Below are 20,384 nucleotides of genomic sequence, written 5' to 3' on the forward strand. Positions count from 1 at the left end.
AATCAAGAAACTGTAGGTTTTTTTGGTGGTTTTTTTTCCCACTAATTACAGTATCCTGATGTGACCAATGAGAGTTTAAGTCTTGAGGCTGGTCTCCAAGCCTGTCCATATGGAGGCTTTGCCTGTGATCCAGTGGCAGGCAAAATAAAATCTATCATACTGAAGGCCATCTAGTATAATGGAAAGAAATCAAATGGCTCTTTTAAACCCAAAGGAACTATGGCTACTTTGCTTTATATGGGGAGTGACAAATTCATATCAGTAGAAATCAATCAGTACCAATCGCTTCCCTGAAGAGTCTAATTGGGGCTGACGAAAGCAAAGACCTAGATTTCAATGGCTGTCTCTAATACCACTATAGGGAAAGAGCAAGACTAGATAACCCCCTGTTTACGCCAGCCTGTTGATGTGTCTGTGGTTATGCAAGGGTGGAGAGCGTAACTCTTCTGCCTAATAAAGTGAAACGAATAGAAATTTGAGGAAAGTTCTGAAGCAGCAGCACTACTGGGATAACTGTATAAATTCCCTTATTATCCCCAAGCCTTTAATAAAAAGTGCTACACACTCACCTGATGTTTTTGGAAGGCTGGGGGAATCAAGGAGAAAGTTCTTTATTCAGCTTCAAGGGTTGTGTGGCACAGTACAGACACAGCTCTTGTGGGAAACATCACAATTCATAACATAACATTAGAAGAAGCAATTCAGAGCCAGAGTTGGCCAGGAAAGGCACAAACCATCCTCACCTTCCCCTCCCCGTCAGAATTTATGCTAAGAATGAGGAATATGGGGTTCCCACCACGTGTAGGCTAAGGCTCAAGTCCATTCCATTGTGTTGAAAAAGAGGACACCTCAGCTGATACCTGAGGCACTCTAGTAATGGGCTAAGAAATTGGCAGGAAGAAGAGTGCCCTTGCAGTTTCAGATACTGTTACATGCCCCTAAGCAAAACTCAGGATGGCAGAGCAGGAATACATTCTACTGTCTACTTGCAAACAAAAGATCTCGTTAACTCTGGAGAAGAGATTGATTTTTTTCTATAGAATTGTTGTTATGTACTTACACATAAAACATATGTCTAGCTTCTCAAAGGAAACTGGCTTCAAATGAGAAAATTCATCAAATTGTCCTTTCAAAGTGTTTATCACTTGCTAAGATGCATATTTCATACTTTAGCTCTCTGTTTGGATAAGAGATTCATACCTTCATTGAAGACTCTCTCTTATTTCTTGAAAACAGAGAAAAGGTGTGCAAGGAGACAGGCTTGTTCTTAGATATAGCTTAAATGTAGAGATAGATAAGTTATCCTTATTTATTGTACTCTGTTTCAGAGTTTGCTTTTTTTTTAACTGCCTACTAGCTTGCTTCTATGCTACAATTAGAATTTAATCACTGGTAATTTAAGACTAACAGACCCACAGATGGACATCTGTAATTAGGACAGTATTTTTTATTTTTGTTTCACCACTCACTTTTTTTCTCTTTTTTAAAAAATACATTTTTATGTTAGTGAAGCAAACCACTAAAACTACTGAAAATACTCCAAGTTGTTATTTCAGTTATTTCCTCTGTAAAATTCAGCAACTCATTTTCAGCTGGCTAGTTAGCTATCTGAAAGGAGGATAGCTGTCTTGCTCAATGCTTGCAACACAGTAGGTTCTCAGTAAACATGTGACATGAAATAAATAAGATTGAATCAATCAATCAATCAGTGAACCCATGAATGAATAAACTAATGAGAGTTGCCCCAATTCCTCTCCATTTATATAGGTAACAGTTCTGCTCTCTGCCCGACCTTGGTACCATTTCCCCATCAACAACATTCCCAACAACAGCACATGCACACTGGCACCAACCAGTGTGATTATATAAATATTTGTCTAGGAAAATGGGTACATAAACATTTTAGAAGTCTAGTCTTATGAGATAGAAAGGTTGAAGTCCAGGGAAAGGAAAGGAATCTCTCTTCCCCTTCAAGTGCTTTCCATTTGTTCAGTGAGTACTGGTTACATAAATGATTAGCAAATGCTCAATTATGGTTCTTACTCTCTTTCATCTGAGTGCCCTTCATTTTCCCAAATAATTTTTACAAATGGCATAAAATAGAGATTCCAATATTTAATAAGACTGTACACTTAATTACAGTATTGTTTTCTCCTGTAAGTGATACTAATGAATTTACACAATATTATTCAAGATCAAATGGGAGTTCTCTCTTCCTTTCTCCCTGTCTCTCTTAACCAACTAGTTCTTCATGGATCTGTGTGTTTGTGATTAGACAGTTACAGAACCCCATCCAAAACTGGAATTTACATAGTGCTATGAATTCGTAATAGTTCATCTTTTGGTGATTAAAAGAAGATGCTATACATAGCGTTAATGGAATTATAAAGGGTAATATTATGTTGCCTGAATAAGAGATTATTAAGGTTATTAATAGAGATTAATATAATAGAGATTATTAAGGTTATTAATCTCTAGAGATTACCAAGATTTCTTTTAAGGTTTATAACTCTCAGACCTGAGTGACTTTGCCTTTTTCTTTCACTATCGGTACAGTGAGAATATCTGCAATTAGATAATTTGCAATCATGTAGGACAGGTGTGTAACAGCACAGGAGCACAGAAGCTGCAGCTGGCATGGGCACATGAGCAGGAAGACTCAGACGCCTGACGTGTGTGAAACTAGAATGTATAATACAAAAATATTTATAGACTGGAAGTTGATAAATAAAAACAAAAATTCTAAATCTGTTTGTGTATTTTAAAAGACTTATTATTTTTTTCTTTTTTGAGATGGAGTCTTGCTCTGTTGCTAGTCTGGAGTGCAGTGGCGCCATCTCGGCTCACTGTCACCTCCGCCTTCCGGGTTTGTGATTCTCCTGCTTTAGCCTCCCAAATACTGAGACTACAGGTGTGCACCATCATGCCCAGCTAATATTTGTATTCTTAGTAGAGACAGGGTTTCACCATGTTGGCCAGGATGGTCTCGATCTCTTGACCCCGTGATCTGCCTGCCAAAGTGCTGGGATTACAGGCATGAGCCACCACACTCAGCCGGACTTAATCTTTTTATGATAAAAATAATTAGTGCATATTTACATAAATTTTAAACAGAAGGAGGACACAAGAAAATATGTTGGCATTTGTAGGTTGGCTCCAATAAGTTCCAAGTACCAGCAACTGAAGGTGAACTCTGGTTGTTTCCAGGCTTCCCTTGCATGATTTGGGATTAGAATTGTCCAAATACCATGAGTAATATGGAAGTTCTCTGAAGGGTAAGTTGGTGCTCTGATTTAACATTTACTTTCTGATAATTCGACTGGAAACATAACTGAGAGCCCTTGCTGTGGCAGCTTCTTGGAGATGGGAGTGATATGCAGAGTCACTCTGCTTGGAACTTCATCAGTTTATTCCCAAATCCTGGCAGGATGAATTCAACACTTGCTCGGTCATTGCTGTTGCCATTTCCTGCTTAAGAAGCAAGACCTAGTGCTTAAATATCCACTGTCAACCTCCTCTTTAATACTGCCTATTTCAAATGCTATGGCTATGGACTATTCAAATTATGAATATCTAAAAGATAAGTGATGTACTATGCTGTGCTTTTTTCTGAAAAATGCTCTTACAGTTTTGAATTTATAGTTCATAAATATCCATTGATACTTCTGTACATTCTACCTCTTTTGAAGACAGCCTTTAGATGAGGTTTTATCCTATGGGCTTTGGTGATTAACAGCAAAAAAATTATGTTGTTATAATACTTAATATTTATCATATCCTTTTCAAGAGATGGTCAAAATATGTTAGACATTTTCTCCTTTGTGTCAAATGCTTTTATAAACTACTACCACTGGCTTATTTTCAAATGGTTTATTCTCATTATACCTAAATAGTCATGCAAAATTAAAATAATTTCTCTCATAAAATAAAAATTATGAAAATAAAAAGGACAAGGTCCACTTCTTTCATTTAATCTCTTTGTATTCATTTAATAGAGTGCTTAAATCAGGGGCTCCAGTAAATTTTCCCATTGTCTTACATTAGATGCCCATCAATGGACATTGTGTTTTAATCCAAGACTATGAAAAACCAATTGTAGATACAAAACAATAGAATAAATTACTAATTAGTAAAAAAGATGCAAAATTGAGATCATGTATTAGCATGATTTAGAACTAATTTTATGCTTTTTTTTTGTTTAGCTTTTCCTTGGGAGTATCCATATATTTTTAAAGTGCATCTTAAATCACTCTTTCTGTATCTATGGGCACAAAACACCAAAATAATAGTTATATTGAAGATGTTTTATTTCTACAAATTCTAAGATAGTGACATCTGAAATAATCATTTAACAATTTAAATGAACTTTAAGTATACAGAACACAGATCCATTTTTCTTGATTCAATAATAATAATGATATTCCAATAGACAATTTCCTTATTAAACAGCAGAAAATTTCCAAGAACTATTTCCCCTACTTTTGTGTGATATTAAAAAGTTTTGGAAAGTGTTCTATGAGAGCTAAGATTTATATATATTAACAATACAGCCAAGGTGCCCCTTTCTTTTTACTGCAGGTTTCTAGACCCTCAGCTCCTTAAAGTTCATGATAATAGTAGAATCTAATAATGATTAGATTCAGCTTAATATTTGTTCTCAATTTATAGCTATAGAATTAATTAGAAGTCCCTATCTGAAATCATTCTAGAGATGTACAAATAGTTGAATAACATTTCTAAGGACTTTCTATTTAAATAAGAGAAACAGCATAGATTATGTTATTTTCTTGACAATTTGTGGTGGTGAAAATCCCTTCACTATGTCTACTGTTTTTGGTTTTCTGCAGACAAGGCTATGGAAAGGGTGATTAGAATGTACTTAAAAAAAATAAGGTCCTAACCCAAGAAAAAGCTAAAAAGAGCCTTCCATGGGGAAGAAAGCACTGAAATTAGTTGTCAATCATGGCAATACCTGATTACAATCTGGTGTCTTTTCCACTTAGTTGCACCTTCTTCAGTTGTTCCTAATTGACATTGCTTTTTCACTGCAGTACCTCTTGCATCCATTTCTCTATTTTCGGTGTCCCTGAACTAGTCCTCAGGGACTCCAGAACCTAGTAGGTTTGACCTCAAGTACAGGATCTTAGGTAAGTCATATAGTGATATAGAAACTCTGTGAACCTGAGTTTCCTCATATGCAAAATGCAAGAGTGAGGGGAAAATGAAATATCTAATGTGCTTCTGTCCTCTAAAATTTCATTATACTGCAATTCCAATCGAGGCCCCTCTTATAGCAGAACCCTGTCCTTGCTGATCTTTCTGTTTTCAACCTGAATTCTGGCAATTCAGATTTATTCTAGCAATTTAAATCACTTTTGACTTAATCTTTTTGTTAACTTCATTTGCTGCTCAAAGTTAAAACTGTCACTGACTTTTTCCAGATACTCCTGCTTGCTTTCCAAACTTGAGTAAAACCACTGTGAAAGCTAGAGTTATTCTACTACTTCTTGGCAGAATTCCATGCAGGTAACGTGGCTTGTTGGCCATAAGTCTCTTAAGTCACAGCCACAGGTAATCCATTTCCTTCTTGGCTGTTAGGGAAGGGCCTAATTAGCAAATCCAACAAATTCCACTCCCCACCCCCTCCTTCCATGGGTTAGTTCTGTGCTTCTTCAGGCTTCTTGCCAGGCTGCTGCTCTGAGAGCGATCAAATTACTGTTAGAGCCAGCCGGCAACAACACAATGCTGTTTATCTACTTTCTACCCCACAATTCTTTTTCTTCATCAAAAGTTCTGCTCCTTTCTTTTTCTTCCTAAGGAAATCTACCACTTCTCCCATTTGCTTATAATGAATCTATGATTTTGTTATAATTTTTAATGAAATAAAACAACTTACCCTTTTTGTTCCCAGTAACACATCACCGAATTTCACATCATTTTATGAGGATTAACTTCAGGAACAAATGAAATAAATCCCTTCTCCTGCCCAAAAGAAGCCCTTTTCATCTATCAAATGTGCTAAACATACTAGAGAAATGCAAACCCAAATGATTCAGAAAAATTAGGCATTTACAATGTTCACAAATACAGACATTTTATTCTTTATCATTTCCGTCATAGATTTCTACTTAAATTGGCTTTCTTGTTACAATTATCTTTGTGAGATTAGTGTAAGAAATGATAGCATAAAGAAGTAGAAGCTATAATACCCCAAGGTACATTTGGCAAAAAGAATGACTCATCTTCATGAATTCTGTGTGTATTCATGAAAGAGCTCAGTTGGGCGGCCAGGTGACCTGTAGGAGTGGGTTATTTACCTGGGAGGACCTGGAAAGCTTTTTACACAGTGTCAACAGGATTGTTGTTAAGCAGCAAGTTGGCAAATATGGAAAGGTTGTCATTAAACAATGTTGGGATTCAGATCTATTGACGTTTATTTGCTTTTCAACTCTTCAACAACTCATAGAAAGAACCAAGCTGTCTGTTTTAAAAAGCACATACATCATTGCACTCCGTCTCTCTTTTTAAAGCTCTTGGCAACCCCAAAACAGAGTGAAATAATCCTTTAAGGTGAGGGCTTTTTTTGAATGTGGTCTTCTGTAAATGAACTTTAGGGGGAATTCATGAACTTATGCAAATATATGTTGCATTTGGTATATAATTTTTTGTATACACACAATCTCCTGTCTAGGGGAGGAGGATGTGGGCACATCTTTTATTAGAATTTTAATGAGGTCTGTGAATCAATATAGTTTATATACTTCTAATTCAGGGTCTAAATTGAGCAGCTTTAATGTCATGGGTGAGGAAGGGGACAGAGGAGACACTGGCATGATGCATGTTCCTCTCGTGCACAATTTTTTAAAGCATCACCAGCTAGGCAGACATGAAAGTAAGAGATGGAGAACCGTGGTCACTGCTGCAAAGGTAAGAATGGTCTATCGAGAACAATTGAGTGGAGACAGAAATTAATGTAGCCTTTCTAAGCAAGGGCATCAGGAAAGCCTCACCTGTTCATCCAGACAGGAGTTTCTAGCTTTTGGTAGTCTTTGGAAAACTATCGGCGAGTACTGCTCTTCTAGGGGTCTTACTCACCAATTCCAGGTCAGGTGGATATGGGTCAGGACTTACTGCTGTTGCACGTGGCTCACTGCACAGTCCTGAGGCTTACATCCAGAGTCCCCTAAATAACCTTGTATTTGCTAAATAAAGGGAGACTGATGACTCAGAGTTTGTGATGTTCTGTCCCCGAACCCAGATACTTTCCCCAAGTCCCATCAAGGTAGCAGCCTTCAGATATGGCCACCTAACATTCCATTACCTTAATTTTGGTAACTACATGAATGTCAGAGATGCTTTTTTCACAGGGTTGCCACCTTTCACAATGCCTTCCACAGTCAGCTCAGTGCATCCACATGCATCCACCATATGTAAACAGCAACAAAGAGAAGTTTGCTCCAGCTGGCTAGAGCTTCTCTCCAAAATAAGCCTCCTCCTCAGAGAATTGTGGGGGATTTTTCTGTTTGTGCTTTTTGTATGTTTGTTTTTGGTCTCATTTGGTCTCTTGGTTTCTAAGGTCAGAGACAAGTTGGTGAAAACCCATGGTCCTTGGCTTATGGCTCATTTGTAGAATTGAGCCTCGTCTGCCTGCTTCTCCTGAAGAGGTTGCTCTACTGGTACCCCATCAGCTTCACTCACCACTGTTTACGAACCAGTGACTATTGGGCTGTCCCCTCCCCTGCACACCTTGGCACCTTCCCTGGCACATGGCCCTGCCTTATTTTTGGTTTTATTTTTGAGGTGGCAGGGAGTGAGAATCAAACTTAGACTTCCCTTGAAGTTTTAGATAACATTCTTAAAATAGGCTCTTTTGCTTCCTACAATCTTTCCAGTTAACTGCACACATGCACACAAACTCCATTTCCACAGAATGTGAGATTTTACTCATCAAAAAGTCAAGTTATCAGAATTAACCGGCAACCTGTTTACTTCAGCACTGCTGAATCTGCATTCATATTTTAAATATGTCTATGTGTACTGATGGTATCATATGTTTTTCAACTCTAAAATGTATCCTCTAGAATTAAAATGAAAACACTGTTGTTAAAACACAACCACCTTGAGTATAACCTCTTGGATAGTCATTTGCATATAATTATAACAGTGCATGGTGAAATGTAATCATATGGTCCCTAATTTTGTGGATTTTGGATACAATTTCCCCCATAAAAGTTGAACAGACTTTTAAGTCTTGCTTCATAAATGTATTGGTTCCCTACTGCTGATATAACACATCAGTGGCTTAAAACAACACCAATTTATTTCTGTACAGTTCCGGAGGTCAGAAGTCCTCAGTGACTTTCACTGGGTTAAAATCAAGGTGTCTGCAGGGCTGTCTTCCTCTCGAGGTTCTTTGGGTAAATCCACTTAATTGCCTTTTCCTCCTTTTAGAAGCTGCCTGTATTCCTGGGCTTGAGACCTCTTGCTTCATCTTTAAAGACAGCAGGGTAATGTTTTCAAATCTCTGCTTCTCTCACTGTGACTCTCCTACCGCCCTCTTACAAGGATGCTTGTGATTACGTTGGGCCCAATTGGATATCCAGGGACCCTTTTCCCCTACCCTTCTGCTTAGCCACAGCTGCAAAGTCCTTTTAGCCAAGTAACAGACATATTCCCAGGTTCTGGGGATTAGGACTTGGATATCTTTGGGGGCCCATTCTTAAACCTACCAATTACAGTCAATTATTGGGTGTCTACATTATAATGCTTACTCTAAAGAATATATTTATCTTTTAAAATTTGGTTACGAATCAAGGTATTTACTTTTTGTTAGACAAATTAACCCCAGCCAGGTCAGAACTCGTAAAGTAAATTCAAATGAGAAACTTTCCAGTGCAACTCCTCAAATGTGTTTTTGAAACAAGTCTAGACTAGAGCATTGAGAAAATACAACAGCTCTTTGGGCAAAAGAAGTTGTCAAGGTAATTTCTTTCTAGCCCGTGGTTTTCCTTCTTCACAGGTGGTGTAAATAAGTTAGCACAAGAGTGGAGTAATGGCACGTGTGGTTAGTATTCTCCCAACCTGCTGAAAGCTGACAAGCCATTAAAAACTGTTTTCCATCTTTATTTCCAATAAAGGAATTATGTAGCTAGCTTGCTCTGCAGTTCTGACTTTTCCAAATGTTGTGACTTTCTGCCACCAGACATAGAGAATAACCACGGCTGTGCCCAGTTCTTCAGGTGGCTGCCAGTCCCCCCGTGCCTGCTCCCTGTCCCTGCCTGCCTTCCCGCTGATGATGACTGACACTCTGGGACGGAGGAGCAGGTGTGTGGTGTCTGCCCTCAGCGTGTTGAAGCATGACTTGAAGGAGGAAATTTGAATTTTTCTTACTTTATGGAAGAGAGGAGTACCAAAGAGATGACAGATTCCCATAGGAAATGCACACACCTGTTTGTGTTTTTTTTTGTTGTTGTTTTTGGATTTGGTGCTCTAGGCAGTTTCAGAAAACAACCCCCAGAGTGAAACCATCAATATGAGAATGCCTTTGTGCCCTTCAACTTTATTCTGTAAAGCTAAATAGCACTTTCTGACCAGGTACAGGAGAATTTTTCCCCCAATTTTTCTAAACTGAGAACTAATTTTTATTGTCTTTTTGGGCAGTAATTCATTGTTTTAAAATCATGTTTGGATAAAATTATCTGGGAGATAACATTAACAATTTTTAAACACTGATATTTTGGTTTGTAACCTTTAGAAAACCTAAAGTATTTTGCACAATGATGTATTGAAATAAGATTTAGATATAAATATATAAATTGTGTTTGTGGGTGATAAAAATGTAGCCTACCCAGAAATTAGCCTCATTAAGTAAGAGAGCTACTTATCTGATATTTTTACCCACTTTAGACCTAGGTACAGTGGTGTACTAGTAAATTTGTAACAAAAGGCTCTCCAGGGGAAGAAAAGCCCTGATTTTCAGTATTTGCAATTTCCATGATATTAAATGTACTCACACCAGGGCCAATTTTAAGCAATCCTCCTGAAGTCCCTGAGGACAGGGTTGAAAAGCATCGTGCACAGTTGATTCTCCTGAGCTGGTCCGAGCTGACTTCAACACACTACTGCCTATGTAAGTATCTATAAATAATACAACTTAGAGGATTCATAAGGGTAACAATGGGATATATTCAGAATGATTGAATGCTGACTCAGAAAGGAAAACTGTACAATTTTGCTATACCATAAACCGTAAGAGTATATCATAGGATCTCTGACCAAGAATGTAATTGTTGACCTCAGATGGTCCTGATTCTTCCTTTTTTAGCTTCTGGGAACACTCTTTTTTGTATCCTGTCCTTGTTATGCTGAGAGTCTGCATCTTGCCTCTGAGAATTTAGTAAAATCACAGGCAGGTCTCAATTCTCATTTATACATTTGACACCAAGTATATGGAGGCTTTCCCAATTGCTCTGTGTGAAGGACTTGAGCTTTTTCCAGGATCAGCTGAAAGTACTAGATGCCTGTTTGTGTGGAAATTTCCTGAGACTACAGCTCTTAACTCTCTGACCTGAGTAGTATGTGTGTGAATTTTCCATCAAGTTGTATTCTCTGCATTTTCTCTGCTGTACGGTGGCAGGTGATTGTTCTAATGTACACGATCCCCTGTCAGCCCCCAAACCCCCAGCCTCAGTACTGCCTCTGAGCTCGGGAAGAGAACCCCTTGCCCTGGGCTCCTACATTTGAGATTTGACTCTGGGTATCTGTTGGCTATGCCCCTTTCCACTAAGTCTGTGTACCCTACTTCTAAGACTATTGTCTGGATTCTGGAGACTCCAGAATTCTCTGCCTGAAAGGCTCTGAACCTACTGAACCTGCAGTGGCCTCTTTGCCTTATCCATTCTCCAAAGGGTATACTATGCCAAATCCCAAGATTTTGATTAAAAACAGCTAGTTTGTGGTTGTTTTTTTTTTGTTTTGTTTTAGTTTTTGTTTTGTGAGGGTGGTTGTGGATCAAACTATACCTAAAGGCCACCATGGATGTTCACACAGCACTCATGCTTGCTGTGCAGACAATATGGAGCCAAGAGCAAGAATATTAAGGGATCCAGCAAAATCAGAAGGCCTGGGGCTAATGGCTTAGTCTCTCCTACCTGCTGCCACATTTCAGTGTGGACCTTTGAAGACTGCAAGCATCCTGAATTTGAACCTTCCTTTGTAGTGAAGGATGGGATGTATTTCATTTAAGAGTTTGTTGGCTTTATTTAAACTTTTAAATATCTAGACAGATGATATATGGAACTCCATTTATACTCTTGCACCAGACTCTGCAACTATTGGCCAGGCCTTCCCAAAACACAGTTTTGTTTTGTTTTTAATTTTTTATTTAAGTATCCTCTTTTCTCCTTCAAGTGTAGAGAGTCTAGATAAGTGAGGATTAGGTTTTTAAGAGGGAAAAGTCCCAGAGAAAGTGTCATGAGCATGAGAATAAGTCTATCAAATAATAGGTAGCTAATGATCCAATGTAATTGCCAGAGAGAATGTGGTGAATCTAGCCCTTGGAGCTGCTAAGAGGACAAACACTGATGCCGAGACCAGTAACAGGTCTGGCAACGGCAACTGTCTGGTCTCGTGGACAGGAATACAGACGGGGTTAAACTGAGACCTACTTGTTTCTCCTCTCTTATTTCCTAACTCTCCCCTACATGCCCATCACTTTCCTCCTTGTGTGTTCAAGAGACCTAGTAACTGTTGTTGGGGAGGAGTTGCAGGTGCCCTCAGAGTTCTGTACTCTCCTGCAATTGCTATGTCACCTTAGCCTTATCTCTTTGACCATGGCCAGTTTGCAATTTGCTGAAGTGAACCAATGAGCACTTTAAACCCCGTTGGGTAGGAAGAGTCATTTGCTGCTTGGACTCTGGACTGAAAACAAACCTTCTCATTGTGCAGCACTGTGGTCCTTTCTGTGTCCTGTCATTAATCTCCTTTCTCAACTGCCCAGCTGCTGTGACTCTAGGACATTACAATACAATTCCTCCTACTCAATATCATACAGCCTACATATATGAACAGACCATTTCCTGAGGGTTTTTTTCAGCAAAATCAATATCAATGTGAGAATTCAATGACGCTCTAGACTGGTGTCATTTTATGTACTAAACAAAATGGTACTATAAAAATTCAACATAGTCTTAAGAAGGTCCCAGTTAATGCACATGTAATAACAATGCTCAAGTTTCAATGGCAATTCTTGCAGGAAGGATATTCTGGTATCTTCTAATTAGCACAAAAAATACTAAGATAAATATTTCTGTGAACTTACTTGGGAAAATAAAAAAAACTATCAATTAGCCAGGATTTGGGGAGCATCTGAGAACTATGAGGTTTGCAGTAAACATATGACTGGACTCCTGCCTTCAGATGGATGCTATCTTAAAATATGTTACCAGCTGGGTAGAGATAAATCTAACACACCAAAAACTAGAGTAGAAAATAAAAACAGACCTGGCATGGTGGCTCACACCTGTAATCCCAGCACTTTGGGAGGCCAAGGCAGGTGGATCACCTGAGGTTGGGAGTTTGAGACCAGCCTGACCAACACAGAGAAACCCTGTCTCTATTAAAAATACAAAATTAGCCAGGCATGGTGGTGCATGCCTGTAAACCCAGCTCCTTGGGAGGCTGAGGCAGGAGAATCGCTTGGACCCGGGAGATGGAGGTTACAATGAGCCAAGATTGCACCATTGCACTCCAGCCTGGGCAACAAGAACAAAACTCCATCTCAAAAAAAAAAAATGAATCACCTTGTTGCTACTGCTGCTACTCCAAGGACCAGGTTTTTGACCACAAGTAGTACTGACTCTCTGACTGCTATAGGCTATTGAGACAAGGAAGAAATCCATGAAGGGGAGTTAGGGAAATCTTCCTGAAAACAAAAGTCTTGAGCTGTGCTTTAGGAAGATGTGCAGTGGAAGAAGGAGATTTCCAGGGAATGGGGACATTATAAATATTTGTCAGCTTGACTGTGCCACAGGGCACCTAGATATTTGAGCAGACACTTCTGGTTATGCCTATAAAGGTGTTTGGAAGAGATTAACATTGTGTAGGCTGAGTAAAGCAGATTGCCCTCCCTAATGTAAGTGGGTTTCATCCAATCAGATGAAGGCCTGAACAGAACAGAAAGGCTATCTCTCCCCTAAGAGAGAATTCTTTTTGCCTGGAGGCCTTTGAACTGGGACATGGTGTTTTTTCCTGCCTTCACACGCATCAGTTCTTCCTGGGTCTTGAACATGCTGGCCTTCGGAGTGGACCTACATCATCAACTGTCCTGGTTGTCAGGCCTTTTACTTGGGGTGGACCTAAACCATCAGCTCTCCTGGGTCACCAGCTTGCCAACTCATCCTGCAAATTTTAGGACTTGCCAGCCTCCCTTAATTGCATTACCAATACCTTGTAATAAATCTCTTCATATATGTGTGACCACATCCTATTACTTGTGTTCTTTTGGAGGACTCTTACTACTACATTAAGTAAAGACACACAACATTTGCAAGACAATGCAAAGTTTGACTTGACCAGATTAGAAAGAAGATGTTGTGGGGAAATTTAAGGTAGTTTAGTTGATTTGATAGAGTCAGAGACAAAGGAGAGTTGAGATGCATTTAGATTGGTGATGCAATTAAAATACTCACTCCTAAGGTCATCACTATCTCACTAGTCAGTGTTATCCTATTTTTCACCGAGCCTGAATTTGACGGAGGATTTTGTCTATATACTGTATCCTAATCATTCCCTAACAATCATTTGGAGTAGGTGCATAGGTGCACTATTAAACCTTTTGCAAATCATGTAAGGATCTAGTTAAAATGCAGATTATGATTTAGTAGACCAAGGGTAGAACCTGAGTTCTTCTGCTACTCCAAGGATTAGGTTTTTGAGTAAGAAACATCCCTGTATAGTTAATGACTTGAATCAGGGAGCTGCTGAAGAAATACTACCTGGCCTCTGAAGGAATAAGGGCTGGTCCAGGAAAAAAGATAGTACATTCTGGATTTTTTTGAATTGTACAGTGCATATTACCTCACAAATATTGTCCTCGGAATGCATTGTCAAGAATTTGCAACATCAAAGAAAAAAATTAAAAGGAAATCAATATACATCCAGAATATGTCATTTGAGGTGAGCATCATGAGTTTGTCAGAGACCATTTAAACCGTCATTTTGCTAATATTAAAAGAGATGGCATTTTAAAATTTGAACTCTGAGAAGCATTTGCTAGAATCATGTATAAAATGGCAATATTAGCTATAATTGTCCTGGGCAAAAACTTGATAGGAGGAGATGGAGAGATTAAGTAATTCAACCAGAACGTTTCAATTAGGTTTTCTCAGGGGAACGAGGGAGCATGGTGGTGGAAAGTTTAAGGAAACCAAGTGGCAAATCTTCTGAAAGCAAGGGCTTGGATTTTCCTGTCAAGACATTTGCCAGAAAAGAAAAAAGCACAAGTGAAGAGATGGATTAAGAACCTCAGACTTAGACTATACGTTAGTCTCTCAATGGCATCTCAAGCTGCCAGGACTCTTGTTCCTTCTGTTTTATGCCTTTTCCATCACCTCACTCAACCAGTGATACCCACTCTTCCACCAAGGCTCACCACATCACTTCCAAGAAAATGTGGGCTAGGTGGGTGCCAGTCCCAATCTGAATTCCCCCATCCGGGGCTCTCCTTATCAAAACACTTAGCAAATTGTATTAAACTGTTTTACTATTTTCCCTTCTCGGACTCTACTTGAAGCTACTTGAAAACAATTATGGGTCACATATTTATTTCTATTCATTCATTCATTCATTTTGATCACTTATTTATTAAGTGACCTACTAGGTGCCTGGCCATGATGATGAGGTGAAAATAAGATACAGTCCATGTCCTTAATGAGTTTTGTGTGTGAGCACTGGTGCATGGGTGAGTTCTGGGCAAAGAGATCAAAGAGGGATAAGTGCTTTGTTAGGGATAAGGACAATGACTAAGGGTCATCATATGACAAGCAGGGAACTTTGGCCATGGTAGTCTTGGGAAGCTTTCAGTAGGCAGATATAAAATGCTAAATATAGTAAGTGGAAAACCAATTTCTTTTGTGTTTATCAACTTTCTTAAACTGTCCAGATGCTTCTTCTCTGTATATATACCTCATCAAACAAACAGATATGATGGGTGCTGTTTTTGAGCATAATAAGAGATCTGGGGTAGTCTCAGCTGAGTTAGTATGTTGGCTCTAGGAGAGGCAGCCCCACACCTGGCCTGGTAACTGTCACTCCTCAGTGAATGGCTGGATCTATGTTCAATTGATCTAATCAATTCAAACTTCAAGCTGCTAACCATTTCAACTCCAAGTGGCCAGATAATTGAGACCTAAGTGAATTTTACTTGAATGCTTTTAAAAAAATTCTTTAGAGTTTATCTTTAGGATATACATTTAGCCTAACCCAGAAACACAGCTTCTTATCTATTTTTAGTACCTGGAAAGAGAGCCTTTGACAACCTATCATTGACTCTAACAACATACTAGAAGACAGACTTTGAAAAAGTTCAAGTAAAAAAGAGTTAAACTTTCAGGGTTTTTTTTTTCCCCAGTGATGATAACTCAGAATGAAAGGGTTTAGAAGAAATGGAGAATAAAAGAGAGAATTCTTTTGTTTTTACTATGTGTAGTTACTTTGTGTAGTATCTATTATGACATGGTGGTTAAATTCTGGTAATTTATTTTTTTTCATCTAGAAAAGTTGATCATACACTAAAAATGTTCTATTTTTTAAGAACACACATTCTCAGGAAAGATTTGATCTCATTTAGAATGTAAAGAGTGTAAAAGCATTTAAGATTTTCAGTAAAAAAGAAAGAACATTGTACTATAGCAGATAATGCTTTTTCTTTGCGAGCAACAGAGAGAAACTGGCTAACTTAGAGAAAAGTGGGATTTAGTGGAAGAATGTGGAGTAGCTTTCAATACCTAAGAAACAGAAGCACAACCAGACCTCCAGGGAGACAGATGCAGACCAGTGGTAGGGATCTGGGTGAAGAAATAGAGACAATCTCTTTGGAAAGATATAATTAAAAAAAAAAAAAAAAAAAAAAAAAAAAAACTTAGCTCCAACCATGTTCTGTCCTTGGGCCAAATCCTGGGACTTCTATCTGATCTGTCTTGGCAAGTAAGAGTAGGGATGGTGAGGAAGTGCCAACTCACCCCTTTGCACATTGATTCATAGTTTGACAGCTCCATGAAGATGGTTCGTGATGGCGATGGGCAGATCCCCAGAAAATCAGAGGGGCACTCTCAAAACAAGGGGAGGGGACACTGGACTGGCAAAAAGCAACAAATGTTCACCACAGGCATTTTTGTTCTTTCAAGGGAAAAAGTTTTCTCTCCAAGTTAGTCTATCTGATCTAGTGTTGCTGACATCTTTCTGCATACCTGCATCAGGGGTTAAGATACTATCCAGTTTTAATTAAAGATCATGACACACTTTATTATTGAAACATCAGTAACAATTTTAGAAGTCATAACTTCATTGTAAGTCATTTTGCAATTTTATGATGAGTTATTGAATAGAAACGCAGCTTATTTTAAGTAGATACTACCTTGATCATCTCACTTTTTAGGATGATCACATAAACACCATTTTTTATATAAAAGCATCTAATGTATATTATTTAACCCATGTGCAACGTTAACATCAAACATTATGAAAAAGTCATGTTCTTTTTTACCTTATGAAATGTAAGATTTTTAATTGTTTGCTTCAGGGGTTGTTGAATCCATTCAATTTTCACTTTATTTAATTCACTAATGCTCAATTATTATTTTAACCATAACTTGGATTTGCCTTACCTTATTTTCCCCCTAGTATTCAGTGATGTGGAGAGAGGTAAAGAATATGTCAGATGTTAAATATAATTAATGTTAAAAACAGATCTGATGAATCAGGGTGTTCCTTCTGAAGAGAATGACTCAACAAAGGCTTGCTGGTCATAGTTACTAAAAATTAGTCATTCTGTGAGATCTTTTTGCTGATACTAATAGATGAAACACCTTTGAGGGAAACCCTTCTGAAAATGCTGCAGTGTGACCTCAGAGAAACATGGCTTTCCAGACATTATACTAGTTATCAATTCATTCAAGAGAATGTGAGCAAAGTTTTCTTAGAATTTGACTATCGGCCGGGCGCGGTGGCTCAAGCCTGTAATCCCAGCACTTTGGGAGGCCGAGGCGGGTGGATCACGAGGTCAAGAGATCGAGACCATCCTGGTCAACATGGTGAAACCCCGTCTCTACTAATACAAAAAATTAGCTGGGCACGGTGGCGCGTGCCTGTAATCCCAGCTACTCAGGAGGCTGAGGCAGGAGAATTGCCTGAACCCAGGAGGCGGAGGTTGCGGTGAGCCGAGATCGCGCCATTGCACTCCAGCCTGGGTATCAAGAGCGAAACTCCGTCTCAAAAAAAAAAAAAAAAAAAAAAAAAGAATTTGACTATCACTGAAAAGTGTATTTATGAACACATTTCTTTTCCTAGCCAAGTTCTGGGTAAGTGATCTTTGCTCTGTACTTTGCATTCCATGAATTACTTAAGACTAAAGACTTAAATCTGTAAATCTCAGTTTTCCAGTCTATATGAGGGGGACAATATTAGTGCCTGCCTCTTAGGGCTAGGTTGTGTTAACTGAAGCAAAGCATGTCAAAGTTAGTACTGGACACATACTAGAAGCCAAGTTAATATAAGTTAATCTAATTCTTACGAAACAATTTTGCAATGATTGAAGATTCCACTGATTTTCCCAGCATATTTGGGAAGACTCTTTAATTTCATCACACCAGTGGATTTTATCTGCTTTCCAGTTTATGTTGCAACTCTTCTTCCCTAACACTGTCACGTTCCTTTTCCAAGTTATCTTTAGTGTGCAATCGGCTAGATCCTTCCTTCTCAGCTTTTCATAAGGGAATGAACAGGCACAGACTCCTCATGGCCAGGCCTCAGGGTGCCAAGAAGATAGGCCAATTCCCTTGACATTTCCCCCTGTTCCTCAGGGGCATCTGCTTCCCTTTTCCGCCTCATCACCTTTAGAAAACTCCTCTTTTGTTCTCACGGTTGCCAATGAAGACTGTTGTCAGTTTGCCAGAAGATGTACTGGCATGCCCAGTCATGATGGGCTCCATAGATAGGACTTGGAGTCCTCACTAATGAAATTCCCAGTTAACTGGACAAAGTAATAACAGGAAAGATGTCCTCTCAAAGAACACTTTGAAAAATAATAAATTCTAGAGAATCATGAATTCTTGTCATATGATAACTTCTCATATGAAAGAAAACATTGAGATATTCCTATGGACCTTTTTTTCTATTAAACCATTATTTGAACTATGTCTTACTTATGGTATTTATTTCCTTATAATCTTAGACATAAGTTTGCAGGGAAGCACTCATGTTTGAAAGGAGATGTTCTTAAATTCATATTTTACATATGTCAGTTGTCACAACATAAGATCCCACGTTTACTCAATAGTGCTTAAGGGATCATGGAGGAAGATTTTATTGATGGTTTTTTTTGGTTGTTCCTTTTCTTTTCTTTTTTTCTTTGTATTGGTGGGTTTTTAAGTATAAAAGGGAAAGGCTGGGCACGGTGGCTCACGCCTGTAATCTTAACACTTTGGGAGGCAGAAGCAAGTGGATTGCCTGAGCTCAGGAGTTTGAGACCAGCTTGGGCAGCATGGTGAAACCCTATCTCTACTTAGATATAAAAAAGTTAGCCGGGCATGGTGGTGTCCACCTGTAGTCTTAGTCCAGCTACCTGAGAGGCTAAGGCAGGAGAATTGCTTAAACTGGGAGCCAGAGGTTGCAGTGAGCTGAGATCATGCCACTGCACTTCAGCCTGGGTGACAGAATGAGATTCTGTCTCCAAAAAAAAAAAAAAGTATCCTGAGGACAGTTGTTTTATCCAGAAAAGAAGAAACAAGAAAGCCAATTTTTGGAAATTGTTTAACTAGTATGTGTTGAGTTCCTATACCATATTAGATACATTTGAACATTCTTTCATTGAGTTCTTAAAAAAAAAATGAATTAGGTATTATTTTCATCTCCATCATACAGATAAGGAAACTAAGATTTAGAGAGTGTAGGTTACTTGCCCAAGGTCACAAACTACTGGGTAGCAGGAACATGAATTGAATCAAACTCTTTTCAAATCTAAATTCAGTGCACTTAATTTCTGTGTCATGCGATCACACTTCCTCTCCATGAAAGTTAACTTCTCTTTTAATATTAGGTTTTATAGATGGTCCTACTAATTATGTTTGTGAAGTTTTGTTTTATTTTCCCTTCACAACTGGCCACAGATCAGTATTCTCATGTTATGAATGATTTAGCTTCGGATTACTCTTCTCCAAATGGAGGGAGTAGGCAAACCTCAAGCTAAAGGCAGTGTTGGAATATAAAAGTCTCTGCTCCTCAAGAATCCAGAAAAACCTCCTCACAGGAGTGCTGTGGCCTCTTGGCACCTCTCCAGGCCCAGCCTGCCTGCAGGACTGGCTTGCTCCATCTTGCCGGTTCTCAACGGAGAACTCTTTGTTTTGGACCCTGTTCTTGTATTCTGCTCAGTGGACTTGAAAATTGGAGGTTTCCTTGCTTCCTGGTCCTTCCTGTGCCTGGGAAACAGACTTGGAATTCTTCTTTTCTTCTCTTCATTCAGCGAAAGGACAACCCCACCAGTTACCATTGCTTGTATTAATTCTTGGAACCCAGCCTGGGCCAACAGTTAGGCCCCCTGAGAAAAGAAGCTTAACTTCATTTGCCTATTCCTTCCCTCAATAGATTAAGAAATGAAGAGAAAAAAATCCTTCTTAAGATATGCTACATAATACTAACATTTACTTTAAAAAAACAAAGTCTTCACCCCTGCATTTTCATCACTTGAGAAAATTGATATAAGCTAATATTTTCAGTAATTAAAAGAAAATAAACCATTTCTTTCCTGCTCCCCTCCCCTTCTGAATATTCGGCATAAATAGTCGCTTGGGTAGAATAAATTCTCATTATTCATAGGTTTGAATACTTGTGTATACCCCAAGGGCCCATGACCAATGTTTTATATAGTCAACTTTTATTTTGCTCAGGCAGAAATAGGGCATGCAGCAAAGACTGACAGCTGTTTACCAAAATCCCTTCTCCTCTTCTTCCTGAGCACACAGCTAAGACTACACTCCCTAGTCTCCATGCAATTCTTTGTGGCCATGTACTAGAGTTCTTGCACTGCTGCGTTTTTGCATCTCTTTCTACCTTCTGGCTTCCTGAGATGGAGCAGACTACAGTTGACTTTGAAAGGACAGTAGAGCCCTTGC

The sequence above is a fragment of the Aotus nancymaae genome, unplaced genomic scaffold (genome assembly GCF_030222135.1).
Source record: "Aotus nancymaae isolate 86718 unplaced genomic scaffold, 86718_ANA_hifiasm-v0.15.2.pri h1tg000008l, whole genome shotgun sequence".
Classification (NCBI taxonomy): Eukaryota; Metazoa; Chordata; class Mammalia; order Primates; family Aotidae; genus Aotus; species Aotus nancymaae.